General features: G+C 37.2%; 1 pseudogene; it reads left to right on the top strand.

Moving 5' to 3' along the window:
• The first annotated feature begins 3,762 nt into the window (after nucleotides 1-3,762).
• LOC109091817 lies at nucleotides 3,763-6,442 on the top strand (annotated as a pseudogene).
• Nucleotides 6,443-16,856: the final 10,414 nt, after the last annotated feature.

The following is a 16,856-nucleotide window of genomic DNA, read 5'->3' as shown; positions in this document are numbered from 1 at the left end:
TGGGTTCCAACAAAGTGGGCCGAGCAACACACAGAAGTAAACAAAGGTGTATGTTTGTAGAGAAATTTACAACAGCTTGGAACACGGCTCAGCCAATCAGAATAAAGAAACCGGAACTATCGGGTTTATAATGAAATATTTTGACAAAAACTACGCACCTAAAAACAACCTTAAAAAAAGAGAGAATAGGTTTAAAATACAATTGGCTCTTAATTTCTTTTTATTAATTCACCATTTGTAAACTGATGTTCAATGTTCCATTTTTTAGAAGTATTAATAGCATTAATGTAATAAAAAAAAAAATGAAGAATCAATTGATCAATTACAGGCTGTAAATCAATCGAATCAATCGACAGCTGACCGACTCCCAGACCTATCGTATGTTCAAGGACCGTCTGAATAACATTATAATGCCGAAAAAAGGAAAGAGAAATTTAAAAAGTAAAACAACTCACAAATAGATACTCAAAATAAGTTTTAAAAATGACATAAAAACGGTTTTAGTGAGTAATCAGCTTTAAAAATTTTTAAATAAATCCCGTTGCCCAGCTTTGTTGTCTGACGACCAAAACTCAAAATAGTTTAAAGGTTTTTATTAAAAAAATAGCTGAACATAAGTTCACAAATAAAATACACTTTTAAATTATACTGCATGAGTTTTTCTTAAAATATAAATTGTTTAAAAAAAACCAAAAACTTGAAGATTTATAGAGGCCTGTATAAAAAAATTTGATTACATTTTTAAGTAAAATTAAAAAAATATAATTGTTTTTTTTTTCACCCTTTTTCTTTTATAATGTAAGTAATGTTTATTTAACCAAGAAAATGTGACTGGGACATTTGATTTAAAACAACAACAACAAAAGAACCCTTTTGAGGCCTGCCTCCTCATTCCAGAACACCACTTAATTATTGTTTTACTTTTAAAAGAGTCCAAAATAATCTGGAACGGACTAAAAGATTTGAAGTTTTTGTATAAACTTCCTTAAATGTAAAGCGAATAATAAGAAAAACTCACCCTTTTTCTCGTAAAAAATGAAAAAAACCCTTTAAAACGCCGCACCTGTTTAAAGTGTTTTTTGGGAAGGGTGCTGACCTGTTTCTTGAGCAGATGCACGTCTGTTTGCACTCGTCCCCCCTCCCGTGAGCAACGGGATACCCCTCCAGATTCCTCTGATGGGGGGAATAAGATGTCCTGCTGCACGAGAAAACACATAAACCATGGGACTGGTTTTCCTCGCTCAGATGAATTCATCTCATTTCTTGAGCTCTTCCCTTACAACGGGGGGCGTCGGGGTTTCCTTCGATCCGGGGAAAAGACTCTGGGTGTTTTCTGGAAACCTGCCCGCTGCCATTCGATCAATGGCAAACGATATATGATTGTTAAAGTCTGTTTGGTTTGATTATAGAGATGAGAAGCTCAGCTTCTGACAAAAATGATTCAATAATAGCATGCAGGCTAGTGCTGGTAACACACTGGAGCGCTGCGGGTTGCCAAATCCTCTGCGCACTAAATCCCACCCTCTTTCATCGGCGTAATTAATTAATTGTGTAATTAATGCTAACGGTTACATTGCTACACTTCATTCATGTATTTGCCTCTTTTTTTTTTTTTTTTTTTTTTGGTAATATAAGGACAAGCTTTACATTTATAATTAATATAATTGTAATAGGCAAAAGAAGGCGATAATAACAGTTTATAAAATATTAGATTGTTAGTTCTACACAATTTTTGAGGTGTTAAAATTAATAAAGAAAAAATTTTGTGCAGAAAATTATTTATTTAGTAATTTAATAGGCGTGTAGCCGTATGTATACCTTTAAGCATTTATTATTATTATTTAAATCTGGCAACACACGGTTGGGCAAGGCTGTTCAGTAAAGGAAGTAAATGTGATGAGTAAAGGCTGCGTATAAATAAAAATACTTTTACCCATTGTGTAAGGGAAATTAATTCCATTCGTGTACTTATTTGATAGTTTTTTTTGTTTGTTTTGTTTTGTTTTTGTGTGTGTGCATAACTGGTTATATAACGAAAATACAGTTCATATAAAAAGAAATTGAAGGAAATTAATTTCCTTAAGGAAGAAAACATGCTAAATATTTTCTTCTTTTATATATTTGTAATTGTTATATTGTTGTTGTCGCTGTTATTATTAATTGTTATTATTAATGTTGTTGTTGATGTTATTGTTTTGTTTCCTAGTCAGAATTAATCAATTTAGGAATAATGCACGCTTTTAATAAGTCTTGACCTTCATGGAAGTAAAGTAATTTTTCAGGCTTTATTGTTCTCATTGTGATTTTTTGTTTTCAACCGAATCAGGCCCCGCCCGAGGCTAGAAAAACAGTCCTGTAAATAATGCTAGAATTTTTTTATTTTTAACTTGCTAGTACACTATCTAATAATGGTGTCATTTATTGAAATTATTTAAAAAGGGAACGCACATTGTATTAAGGATAACGCTGAGTCATTGCAAAAAAAATAAAAATAAACAAACACATTGTGATTAGAATGTCTCTTTGTGTGTTTTTTCTTCGGAAATAATCCCGTAGATGAGTATTATTTGCGGCTATTAGTATAAGCCCCGCCCCCCTCACCCCCTCCTCGTGCGAGACGGAGTTTCGTCACTGATCTCTCCATCCGCCATTTTACCCAATCAACACGGCACTTTATTCGTGTTGAAGTATAACACCTTTTAAATCCACAGTAATACACTCACTCAGTTACGTATCAAGCCTCGGATCAAGCTACATACACTCCAAAATGCGGAGGAGGCCGAAGAGCAAGGCGACTTCAGCACCGACGAGTTTCCAGAAGGCTCCAAGATAAACGCGAGTAAAAATCAGCTTGGATGACGGTGAGTCCGGCGCGAGGCCCGCGCGACAACAACAACAACAACATACAACGACACACACAACAAAACGCAGCTCATGTACACACATCTACTTATCGATCAGACCGCTTTAATGTGCCTCCAGACGCTTCTGTTATGAACAAGCACAATATATAACATAACATCGAGCTCAAGATGCTCGAAACCTAGTAACGTTAGTTAATCTGTTTGTTACTCGCGTATTAGCGTCTACTGGCTAAGAGTTAGTCCGTGCATTAACAGAAATATCTACCAGTGAGGTTTAATTACCAAAAACAGTGCTTTATATTGTATTCTGTTGCGTTTCTCGCATGCATCACCAGCAGATGTGTGTATAACGGGATGTTAGTGCATCAGTTTTTCAGTGGAGTGAATTGATATGGTTTGTTTTCGTGCAGGAAAATGTTTTTTGATTATATTCCATCGGTGTCGGAGATGCAGTGCGTTGTGGGGCCACCAGCAAGAAAAGACTTGACTGACTACCTGTACAAGTTAACTCCCTCGCTTACGACTTGTCTAGGTCCCGGCACTGTCCCGGTACGTGACTAGGCCAATTCAAAACCAGACACCATACGAACGGGCCGCTAATGACCAGGGGCTTCGGCTTCGTCGCTCTAAGAGAGAGCGCGCTCCGCGAGCTAACGCGTTCTGCATCTGTGTTTATGTTGCTCGAGAGTCGCCCCCACCAATCACCTTTCTAGCTCACGTCTGTGCACAGCCCTTCATTCTGTTTAGCCTTCGTCCTTTGACCCGACCACCATGGTTTCATTAGAGTGGTTGGCTTACCACGTGATGTGTCCAGGTTGTAGATAGAGCTGAAGGAGCACAAGTGCTGGGACGGAGCAGGTTTGATGCATGATCCCAAGATGAGGGGGAAGCCAAGGCCATGAAGGGCAAGGAGTACCGCTTCCACCAAGAAGGTGTTCAAGGTCGGCCTGGTCGGCGGCTATTAGTCCAGAGACCACCATACTTGAGGGCTGAGGAAGCAGATACGCGAGTACTTCGGAGCTACGGGGCTGAAGTGAGTACCTCCTCAGTTTTGGGAAGTAAGTACCCGTCACCGGTGGCGTCTAAAACTTCACCTTGGCGTGTTTTTCTCTCCAAAGATTGAAAACATTGAGCTCCCATGGACACCCAAAAAACAAACGAAAAGACGGGGTTTCTGCTTCGTGACGTACGTTTTAGAGGCATCCCGTTACGCGAGCGTGGCTGGAAGAACAGATAACCATCAAATTGGATCAGGAAAGGTATGGTAAGAGATGTTGAGTCGACTGTATATTAGGTTTGACAGACGACGGTGTATTAATAGAATCTGGCTCATAGTAGGTATGTCCTATATGCATCTGTATAGTTTACACACTCAGTAAGGTTTGCTTTACTCTTTTTCTATGATTTGATGGGCTATGTTAAAAAGATGGTTTTATGCTGTCACTTTTATTACTGTGAGTAAATCAATACTTAGCCTAACTCTACACGTGAGTAACGCTGATAATCTTTGTTGCCAGTGTGAAGTCAAAGTCGCGCAGCCGAAAGAAGTTTACAGACAGCAGCAGGGCAGAGCGGACCGAGTTCGGAGGTGAGGAACGAGGAGGCTTCAGGGGCCGTGGGCCTAAGAGGTTTGCAAATCCTAGAGATTGCAGCTGTCTTTGGCGAACTTTTAATTCGGTAGTTCTGGACTGAACGTTAGCGCCTCTGACTCTTTCGTGAACAGGACAGGGCCAGGGCTATAATCAAGGATACAACAACTACTACGGCCAGAACTACGGAGGCTACGGCGAACGGATACAGCAGGGCCTATAATGGCTATTCTGGCTATGACTATTCAGGATACAACTATCCAAACTATGGCTATGGACAAGGCTATGATGATTACAGTGGTAATTTTACACACAGTTTCTTACTGAATCGTTTAACCTTCAGAGACCCGCGTCTTGATATTCATGCTGTATTGTTGTTTCCACTCAATTTAGGCAAAATTTACAAAATTGGGGCATAATTTGGCAAAATTGTACCACTATTTTTTTTTTTTTTTTTTTTGGATACCAGTACAATTAAGCACACAAATGTATTAACAGTAAGAACACGGTTATAACAAAATGTTAAGTACTTAAATTATTATTTAACCTTGTATTCATTTTAATATCACTGTGTATATATATATATATATATATACAGTAGAGGTCAAAAGTTTGGAAACATTACTATTTTTTAATGTTTTTTGAAAGAAGTTTCTTCTGCTCATCAAGCCTGCATTTATTTGATCAAAATACAGAAAAAAAAATGTAATATGTGAGAATATATTATTACAATTTAAAATAATTGTTTTTAAAATTTATTATACTTTAAATTATCATTTATTTCTGTGATGAAAAGCTGAATTTTTCAGGATCATTATCAGATGATCCTTTAGAAATCATTCTAATATGATGATTCATTATTAAAGTTGGGGGAAACAGTTCTGCTGCGACTAATATCTTTTTCAGAACAAGTGTGATACTTTTTTGAGATACTTTGATGAATAAAAAGAAAAAGAAAAAAAAAAGAAGAAGCTATGTTTTTAAAATATAAATATTTTGTAATAAAATACAATATACACTACTGGTCAGTAATTTGGGGTCAGTATTTTTTTTTTTTTTTTTTTTAAATAAAATCAATACTTTTATTCAGCAAGGATGTTTAAATTGATAAAAAGTGATAGTAAAGAAAATATATTATTAGAATATATATTATTAGAATTTTTTTTTATTTTGAATAAATGCAGTTCTTTTTAACCTTTTATTCATCAAATATATTAGACAGCAGAACTGTTTCCAACACTCATAATAAAATCAGAATATTAGAATGATTTCTAAATGATCATGTGATAGACTGGATGTTACATGTGACATGCTGAAGGCTGGAGGAATGATGCTGAAAAGCTCAGCTTTTAATCATCACAGGAATAAAATAATTTTTTTTTAAAGTATATTCAAATAGAAAACTATTATTTTAAGTTGTAATAATATTTCACAATATTACTGTTTTTTTCTGTATTTTTGATCAAATAAATGCAGGCTTGATGAGCAGAAGAGACTTCTTTCAAAAACATTAAAAATAGTAATGTTTCCAAACTTTTGATAATACTGTGTACCTGTACTGTGTATATATATATATATATATATATATATATATATATATATATATACACATGCCATCTGAAACGTGAAAGTGATGAAACTGCTCGAATACAAATTGAAAAAATCAAATAAAAAGTTTACAAAAAGTGTTTCAGTGCTTTGTTCCCAACCCTAGCCTGCTGTTTTCGTGTAGGCTTCATCCACATTTAGTGATATTTGGTGCTTTCTCCAAACGCTGTGATAGTGCTGGCCCACTGTATTTAGAGAGAGAATTGCACTGCTTCATTACAGTACAGGTTACAGTGGTTCTGTAGAAAAGCAAGGAGCAGCAAAAAAGACACTGTACAAATGGCTTTATATGTTTTGTAATTTTTGTAGGTCAACAGAGCAGTTACGGCCAAGGAGTCTCGGGAACGCGGCACCCATCAGAACAGCTACCAGCGGTATTGATAAAGCTGCTAAACACTCACTTCATGTTCATTAGGTAAAAGGTCACATCTCTGCTGCGTTCCTGTCACCCGAGCTCAATGCTTAAAGATCAATAGACACTATCTAAGAGACAAAGCTAAGGCCTACAGAATGATCACTGCACCAGAGTTGAACAACACCTGTCTATAGATCTTTAATCACTCTACGTTTGTGTAGCCATTTTGCCTTTTTAGCGTGTCAGAAAAGCCGTAAGTGTTTTCTGTAGGGTTCCCTTCTCCTCCTCCTGCTTTAACAGGTGATCATAATGGAATAACTTAGAGACTTGATAGCATTGCTAACAGGTAAAGTACAGCTAAGGGGTACAGAGTAAGGCGCCTCTCCTGATTTTTCCTTTCTTTCCCTAATTCTGATTATTGTACCTTGTTTGTACCTGCCAGCGGGGACTTCATTGCAGGCCGTGTGTCACCTGACCACGACATTCTCTGGGCGTCGCACATAGCGGGCAGAGAGAGCACTGCATGCACGAAGGAAAGCGCTGTCCTGTGGTATGGTCTCTTCAAACTTCCTGTACCAGCGTAAAACAAACACAAAGGAGATTCCCCCGTTTTTCCTTTAAGTTGTTGGTTTGGTTAACAGTTCAAAATGTGTTTTTTTCCAGGAGTTTATTAACGTAACCTAAAAGTGATTCATAACTTCTCTTTTCGATTGTAGTGCTCTTGTGTTTCAGTTGTGAGCTTCAGTGACTTGTTCTTTTTATTTCTTCGGTTTCAATCACACTCCATAAGTCGCATAAAAACTCTCTCATAATGCTTGCTTTTTTCTTTAGAGAACTTCACCTCGAGGCTTTTTCTTTAAGCGTAGCCTTTAAAGATCATATGCTAAAGTCAGCCTTTGAGCGGCTGACCGAGTCTGTGTAGAACAGATCTCACGTATGGGCTAAATGCAAATGACAGTTTCGTGTGTTTAAGGGGAAGAGGTTTGGCTCGCTCCTCTTTGGGTCGATAGCGGCATCGCCCGGAGCTGAAGCTTTTACTGTTTTGTCAATCTGGAGACGAGCCGAACATATGATCTTTAATCTTTAATGATGGTTTTCCTAGTTTAAAGTGGACAGCTCGACGAGTTAAACACTGAAACATGGACGTGCTGTTGTTGTTTTCTGTTGATGCGTGTCTGAATCAGAGTTGTTCATCTTCGCGTATCTTCTCTTTGTAGGGTCGGCAGGCTGGCTTCGGCGTTGCTCCTCGCCAGGCAGCTTGTGGATTCCTGTCCTTACACAACTATTAAAAAACATTATTCAGTGTCTGAACCTTGTAAATAGCGAGCGTATATTTCCAAGTTTGTACATCCCGTGCTCTGTTCCTGTAGTTTGCTGCTGCGGTGTTCTTAAAGTCTTGAATAGAAAAAGTGTCCTTTATTTTATTTTTTAGTTCTTTCCTGAAAGTTTTGGCATAATAAAGGGATTTAAAAGGTGCGAAGAAAAGAAATGACGCTGGTGTGCTGTGTTTCTTCCATTTTCTCATTCGTGTGTTATACGTGTGATATAACAACGCATTTGCTCACTGTACAGAAGAGAGCCATGATTTCGGAAAGCGCGGACGACCGGACGTCGCTGCGGGTCCAAAATGCGTAGTGACGTCATTATTGCTTCGAGTTCCGTTACGCAGCCATTTTGTGAATGGACGCCGTTGCCATCGACATCCTGAAAGCTGACTAAAGGCAAAACAAACGCGATCCCGTGAGCCTAATTTAACACGACGCACCGCCGGTTCAGTCGTGTTTTTAACCTCCGACGCTTTCCTCAGGGAAAAACCACCTGCAGTAGCCCGCGTTTTCGCCGAGAACCGATCGAGGATGTCGGAGGAGCAGATCCAGGGCGAAGAGCCGCTGATGAAGATGGAGGAGGAGGATGAAGAGGGAGCTCCTGGGGGCCGATGAAGGAGGCCCGGAGAGGCGGAGGGCTCCAAGATAGACGCCAGTAAAAAGCATAGGAAGATGAGGGGTGAGTCTCGGCTGATAAACAAGAAATTATACGGTTTCCATGTACTAGTTAGGTCAAATATCCCCGCCTGCAGAGGCTTTTCGACTTCTCTGTGTAATCGCGTATATCTCTCTCAGATTAAAGAAAAATAAAAAAAAAACAAAAACCGACTTGTTTTCTGTGAATCCGTATCTGCTTTATCGCCATATGAGCACATAATTAAGGGCCGAACTGTCGATGACGTCAATCTGTCAGTCGCGCGCTGGACCTCATGAATATTCATCAGTCGCGCGCTGGAGATCTCATGAATATTCATTAGTCGCGTGCGCATATTCACAAGGCTGCGGCTGGTTTCCAGCACACATTTTGCCTTTCAAATGCGCGTTTGTCAAATGTCAGCTGTGCTCTTTTCCAGCGAGGAACTCTTAAATGTGTTTAGTAGCTCGTGGTGGTGTAGGTTCATCATAAATCAGTGATTGGCAAGCGTCAGTGAAATATCACCCTTTTAAAATTAAATAAGGATTGTAAACTCAGGCTTTAATGTAGGTCTGCGATTTGTAATTTTTAAACCCAGCGCCTTAATAGGTTTTAAATTGTATCCAAAATACATAAAATCGTGGAATTAAATGTCCCATGTAATGCAAAACGAACATCTTGTCAGATTTTTGTCGTTTTGCAAAAACAAATACTAAAACATCGTTAAAGTAAGGTATGCTTACTTCAAATGCAAATTTAGGATATACTCTACCGTCACTGGGGAATAAAAACTTGCTTTCACTTTTAACTAACTGGTTTCCTAATAGCAGGGTTTTGTCCTTTTTAAAATCATAAATTTCTCTTCTTTGTTTTGATAAATCTCCCAGAAAACTGTAGTCTTTGCTTTTTAGACATATTTTTACTAAAAGGCATGTCAAAAATACATATTCCATATTCTAGTAGTTAAGCTTCTTTTTGTTTTGGTTTGCAATTTAAAAAAGTAAAGTTTGGGCCCAAAGGTGCTCATTGTGTTCTTGTTGACATTTTCATTGAGAGAACATTTTGCATTCCCAAATTTCCCTAGATTTCCTTTTTACGTGGTCTTATAATTTTCCATCATAAACCTTGCAGAAGCCCTGTTATGGTTTGTCTTTTGTGTTGTAGTACTTGACCTGATATAAATCACTGTAAAGTCTTAACCCCACAATCTGTTCTCACATCAGTCTTTTTGGTTTTTGGAAAATGTTCGTGGAAAGGCGGTTGGGACAACAAAAAAAGACCTGAAAGATTTCCTTTTTAAAATTTTGGGAAAGGGTGGGGACTGCACCTTTGAAGCTGGATCCTCTGGGGCCCGGGGGCTTGGTTTTCTTTTTAAAGGCTTTTTAGGGGCTGGAAAAGTGCATTTTTTGGGTTAGAATTGTACCATTTAAATTTGGAGTTCTGGCGAGCAGACTGATTAAATCAAATCAAATGGCCTTTCTTTCCTTTTAAAGGTGATCTAAGAAGGGCACAAACTGAACGGAAAAACCATCGACCCTAAAAGTAAAGGCCAGGGGAATTAAGGAGCCTGTGAAGAAGGTGTTTGTAGGTCTCTCAGAAAACTCGGAGGAAAAAATAAAGGGGTACTTGACGCCCAGGTTAAAAAAGCGGAAAAGGCGATTGTAATGACAAAGCCCACATGACTTACACTTCTAAAAACTTTCAGGGAACCATTGGGGCTGCCAATGGAGAATAAAAGAGCAAAGACGAGGTTTTTTTTTATAACTTTTTAAAGAGGAGGAGCCAGTAAAGAAAATTGGAAAAAGTCCCACAAAATGGGTTTTAGAAAATTTAAGTCTTAAAATGATCCCCTTTCCACCAATCAAAAAATGTTATATACTTTCATTTTTTAAAAAACAAAAGACTTTAAAACCTCATGAAGAAATTGGGGGAAATTGCTTTTTGTAAAACTGTATTAAAACCTCTGAACCTGCCCCAGTTAAGGGTTTACATTCCAATCTTTTGGTTAAATTACCATGTAAAAATGCATATTTTGTATAAATTAAAAAAAAGTTTTTTTTTATTAGCATGTTTTTTTTTCTGTGGGGAACTGGGAATCAGTAGTCAGGTAAAATGCCCTCCGTACTGGAATTTGTTATGTTTGATGTGGGGCTGTCATTGTGTGTGCAGTCCGAGGTAAAGGTGGTAGCCAAGGAGCAGTATCAGGCCGGTGGGGGGAAAAGGGGAGGGCCGTCAGGAGGGGCAGAGGGAGGTGCGTCAGGCAGCCCTGGGGCCCCCTCAAAAAATGTTTTTTAAAGTGTTGACGGAAAGGAATTCCAAGAAATTCCTGGAACGGATCATTGAGTTTAAATTTGGGGGCTGGTTTGTATCAGTGGATAATGTTATTATATGTAATTAGGCCCCAAACCCTCTAAAACCTTTTTTCCTAAAAAGATCAACACCCATTAAACCTGGTAGAGCCCCACGGGAATGTACACCAATTTGGGGTTAATTTCTGAAATATCAAACATCTTTTCAATAGTTTTGGATAAAATTGCGTGCCCTCTTCTAATGGGATTATAAAATGAACAATAATTCAGTACAATTAAGAATTGTGTCTTGGCATTATTAATATTTCGGGAATTTTTTTTAAAAACCCTTTTTGGATTTCTAAATTTACCATTTTATGTTCATAAATTCTGAATGAAATGTTTTTGTTTTGAAACCTCAGTCCATAGATTAGCCGACGCTGTTTTTTTTGCAGCGCCTCACCCGTTGTTCGGTGATGTCCCCAAGTGTGCAGGTCCCAATCAGAATTGGAAACCAGGGATACGGGAATTACGGGGAATCAAGGTTATGGAAATTACGGGAACTATGGCTCAACAATCAAGGCTATGATGAATACGGGCTAGGATTCTCGGGTTACAACAACTCTCGGATATGGTGACTACAGAAATATGTAATATGTTTGTGAAGCCAAGATAAAAAAAAAACTAAGGATATATTGTATCGGGTTTGGGCCGGTACTTCGACCCGGACTAGGGCAGTTGTGCAAAATTATCTGACCCAGAATGAAATGTTATCATACAAAACCCCAGGGGAAATCTCTGGGTGCGCAGTTGCTTTTTTGTCTTTTACGGGGGAAGGCTTGCTTGCACAAAGCTATACTGTACATATGTATTATAAATACCTATGGTGCTAAATTAGAAAGGGATGTCTTGGCAAAACACATCTGTAAAGTTGCTTTAAAATCCATTGGATAAATCATAGGCCATGCGTCGTTTTAGAAAAATAAAAACAGTTTTCAAACATTCATTCATACAGATCTGTGTCTCTCCCTCCTGTTTCAAAAATCAGTATTTTGATGTTTGAATAAAATTCGATAGTATCTCGCGTATGTCACGAAATGGCTTACAAAACCCAAGCTGAGGTTGTTTTGTTTTCCCCTTTCTCAGCCCCCGTCACCATTTTTAATGCATCAGATGTCGATTTTTGTTTTTTGTGCTCTAACCCCAAAGATCAGCAGGCCCCGGAAATCCCGAGTGAGGCTCATCAAAACACTTACAAGCCGGTTTTAAACCCCAGAAACATGCAGGTGTTTTTAGGCTAAGCCCCACCCTGTACTGTAGTCTCTTAATCACCATTTTGAAAACTTTTTTTTTTTGTTTGTTTTTTTTTGTAATGCGTTGCTTAATTTTTTTTTTTTCTCTAAGTTTCCCAGCACCCGGGAAGTGCTTTACAGTAGTGGTAACATAGAGACTTTGGCAGTAATGAACAGGCTGGCTTTGCGTTTCTTGCCTTTTTTAACTTAAAAATTAACAGATTTTTAAATGTGGGTCCAAAAAAATATGGAATTCCCAGGAAAAAAAGGGCCAAGAATGTTGTCTCCTAACTCTGCCCCCATTATTTTGTACCTGCCACCCGGGGCCTTGCAGCCATGGGCGATTTCCCATTGTCTCAGGCCGGCTAAATTTTGGCCCGGGAGCTGCATCAGGCTCAATTCCTGGTATGGTTTTCCCCACATCCTGTATGGGGGAAATGTAGCAAAAACATAAAAGGACCGCGAAACCCCTTCTTTTTTTTGAATTGTGTTTTTTTAAAATTTTTTTGTTAAAGTTCCCTCTAAAACCCTTGGATTGTCTTATTTAAAATATATTATAATTAAATGCCATTTTTTCCAGACCTAAGTAATGTAAATCCGACCCCGGAATTAAATTAACTGTTCATTTTTTTAGGATCGCTTTTTTGGACTTTCCAGTGTTATATGCACTTCTAACTAATCTTACCTGTAATGCTTGTTTTTCTTTATTTGTTCGTAATATCCCTTAGTCCAGGGGCTAAAAGCGGTTTAAACTCGGATGCCGCCGGAGAAGTGTTTTTTTATTTTTTATTGTGTGGTTTTCACAGGCGGTGGAAAAAGCTTCACCGTAAACGGTTTAATTTCCCCCAAAAAACAGTTCTCTTTTTAACCCTTTTTGAAATTTTGGGGAAAGTTTAATGTTATCTTGAAAGTTTTCCTTTTTGCCCTTTTAATTTTTCCCCGATTAAAAGTTTCACTTTTTAAATGTTATGTTAAGTTTTCAATTGACACTATTGCATTTTGCTTTTAAATCCGTTTTAAGTCTTCTTGTTCTTATTGAAATTATTAAAGAAGGGGGGTTTCCTTGACATGGCAGTGTCCTTCTAGGCTATCGTTTTTTTTGTTTTTCGGGTCAAAACCCCTATGAGTACCCGGGAAGGAAAAAACCCAGGGGGGGCCGGGACTTATTAAAAGGGGAGTTGATCAACCGACACCCTGGTCGGCATTTCATTCACATTTCCCTTTTAAACCCAAATTATTGGAAAGGGGACACAAAAAATTTAAATGTTTTTTTCACTATAACCTCCAGAATTTGTTTCTGTTTTTTAATTATTGTAGCTTGTGTTTATAATCGTATTTTTTGTGTAAATTTGAATAAATTGTGAGGAAATCTTTAAAAATTATTTGTATAAAAGTCTAAATTTATTTTAAAAGCTAAGAGTGTAAATTTAATTCTTTTCAATTGAGTATTTTACACAGAGTAAACCATTAAAAATACAAGAGATAAAGTGTATGAACCTTTGATTAAAGTCTAGTCACCCAAAATGAGGACTGTCATTTTTTACCTCCTTCAATAATGTGCTGTTTTCAATTTTTAAAACCCAAAAGTAAAGCAGTGAAAATTTAAAAAATAAAAAAAAACATATTGACTGATTATTTCCCCAAAATTATAAAAAAACTTTTTTAAATGCACTAAAAAAAAAAAAAAGGTTCAATGATTATTAAATGTAAATTTATAATGCCTTTATGGTCTCATGAATAATCATAACAGTTACAATATCTTTTTATCCACCCCCAGAAAGTGAATGCTCAAAACAAAAACCCTTCAAATACTTATGCATTTTCCTTTTTTTTGGTTTTAAAAAGTGTAACCATCCACACGAAAATTTTAAAAATTAGCATTTCAAAAAGGCTTTGGTGAGTGTATTTTAATATATTTGTAAATTCCTTGTTTTTGGATTAATTTTACAATAAAATCCCTTTCAGTTTTCCCTAAAAAAAATTACACGGATTAATTTTGTAATTAAGAAATTTTAAAATTTAAAAAAGTAATCCCACCTTTTTGCTTTGATAATAAGGACATTTTACATGGGTGAATCGATTCTTTTTCATTATATTTTTTCCAGTGGGAAAGTAATTCATTTTTGGTGACGCTTTTTTAAAGGTTATTCTTATGCAATTATTTTTACACAATGTACATGCCAATCAGTATTTCCCATATAGCCCCTTATAATCTATACAGGCCACACATCCCTTGCAAAACAGCTACTGGCTTTATTGTAAGGGTTTGAATTTAAATGTAAAAATCAAGAAAAGCTCTAAATCCACCCCGGGACTATACTTTGTCAAGGTAAAAAAAAATCGTTCGGACAAGAGTGATTTCACATTTAAAAACTAATGTTCCCGGAGTCATATAACCATTCCAGAAGCGGGAAGGCTTAAGGGAAATGTAATTAAAATTTGGGAAATGGTTTTGATGTTCCAAGGAAGACCACTAACAATAAACACATCCAAATTTTTTCACTTACAGTGAATTTGTTTTTCAGTCCCGTTATTTTAAAGTAACAGCCAACAAGTAAAAACCACATATAATGCATAGAACACCCCTGACATATTCCCCAGATTTCTATAGAATTTTACAGGAAATGTCAAAATAGAAATGTACCATACATAAATGTATCCATTCCCTTTTTCTGATAAAAGGCATTATTTTTAGTTGTGTGTTGGGGTTGTGTTTTAAAACCTGAATACAAATGAGGGGGTGTGGGTTTTTAGGTGGGAATGACTTGTTTGTAAGGATGATTAAATGATGATGGCAAGCACTACCACCAAATTATAATCATCATTTTGGTGTTCCTCCACCACACTTTCTGGAAACCCACGGGGCGCCCGGAAACGGTGCCCCAAAGGCAAGATAATCCCAACAATTTTTATCATGAACAAATAAAAAAAATTTTTTTGTGACTGGTTTGATCATCTGGCCTCATGTGGGTTCATTTACCTTTTGGATCTTACAAAATCAGCATGTACTATTGGTCTCGTTTGGGCCTGGGGGGTCTCCGTACCGGTGGGGGAGGTCCAGTTTGCCCATCAGGTCATCCAGCCGCTTCCTTCCCCCAAGGACTTTGTTGATGTTGTTAGAAGGGCTTTAACATCATTGACTTGATCTGAACTTAATTTTTGCAAAGGCTTGTGAAAGCCCCGGGGAAGCAGCCAAAAATATAAAGAGAAACAAAGAGTTATCCACGGGACAAAGACAATGCACAATAACACATGACGCGGGAAAAGGGCTATTTTTTTTTCAGGTAATCGTTTTGTTACCCATAAAAAAAAAGTAACTAACTCCCTTTTATGGATGGCTTTTTCCAAGCTAACTTGCTTTTTTTTTCAAAAAACAAAACCCAAAAGTTCTATTTTTGCACTAAAAAGTTCCCTAAAAAAAGTTAAACGAGAAAACCTCTATATATATATAATAGATAAGGTGATAGATAATAATATTTTTAGATAGATACATAATGTTATTTTAACAAAGAAAAAAAAAAAAGAGAAACAGAGGAAGAAAAAGATAAAAAGATGTTTAAGGTATGCCCAGTACTCCTGAAAAAAAGGAGTAAAAGAAAGATCAGACAGGATATCATTGTTTTTCATCGGAATCACTTTTTCCCCTCACGCCCTTTGGACTTCCTCCTGATCACTTTAGAGGGAGTCCAAGATTAAGATGAAGTCAGCTTCAACAGATAATGTGCGATTTTTTAAAGCATATAAAACACTGACACACTGATTTCATGTTTTTTTTTTATCATCTTTAAATTTAATTACATATGTAACCATGTTGTTTGAGAACAGGCTGGTCAAACCCTTTAAACAAATGATTTAAAAAACATTTAACACAAACAGCACAGGCCTTCAAATTGTACTTACCATTTTAAAACTTTAGTGAGACTTCCAGATGTCAACTGTTGGCTGCCAGAGGTTTTAAAGAAGTTAGACCCAGACCATTTGAAAAGGGGGGGTTTAGAGAAGCTCATTCCGGCCCTTCCCCAACCCCAAGTGCAGAGAACAGATGAAAACATTAGAACTTTTAAACAGAGTTTCCCCCTCCCAGACAAAATTGCAAGGCACGCTTACTTCATGGCTCCTCCCCAGCCTGTCACTGAGGCTCAACCCACCTCCCCACACACACACACACACACACAAAACCAAAGAGAGGGAAGAGTGCTGGAAAGTTTCGTTCTCTTTGTACACATTTTTTGGGAAATACATCACCCCAGCTTTTCCTATTTTTTTTTTTTTCTTTACTGGGGTTCTGAAAACTTTTCCCTTTTTTAATTTTGGGTGTACTTTCAGAGTAGCATCATCTGATGTTTGCACGCCATTAATAAACAACTAAAGGAACCACTTAACAGTTTTTTATAGATTTATAATCTTTCAAAAGGCTTTATTATGGGAAAAATGACTTGTTTGGGAAATTTTAAAACCCACGCAAAGTAATGTTTTTCCCACTAACTGGGGGGTTTTTTCCCGTTTAGGTGCTAGTGACTCTGTTCTGTTCTCAACCTTTATGAACGACAGAAGAAATACAGGCTACTGTGATAAAATCAAATGTTTTCCATGAGTTTGTTATATTTTTGTGGGGTGAGGGGGTCAGTCAGATTTCTGAATCACTTTCAAAGCTTTATATGCTCTCCCAATTTTATTTGTTCCCGATTTTTCGAAGCTGAATTTTTCATCATTATTTCTCCAGTCTTAACACGATCCTAGAAATTATTCTGATTACTGTCATTTTAAATAAATTAATTTTACCCCTTGTTAAGAAAAGCATTGGATAGAAATATATTTGATTGCTTACCTTAATCTAAATTTGCATTACGCTGTAATCGTTTAGTTTACAGTTAAGAGGGCCAAGGGTAATCCTAGACAGT

The sequence above is a fragment of the Cyprinus carpio genome, unplaced genomic scaffold (genome assembly GCF_018340385.1).
Source record: "Cyprinus carpio isolate SPL01 unplaced genomic scaffold, ASM1834038v1 S000006050, whole genome shotgun sequence".
NCBI lineage: Eukaryota > Metazoa > Chordata > Actinopteri > Cypriniformes > Cyprinidae > Cyprinus > Cyprinus carpio.
The sequence above is the reverse complement of the archived record's forward strand: the minus strand, read 5'-3'. Positions and strand labels throughout refer to the sequence as shown.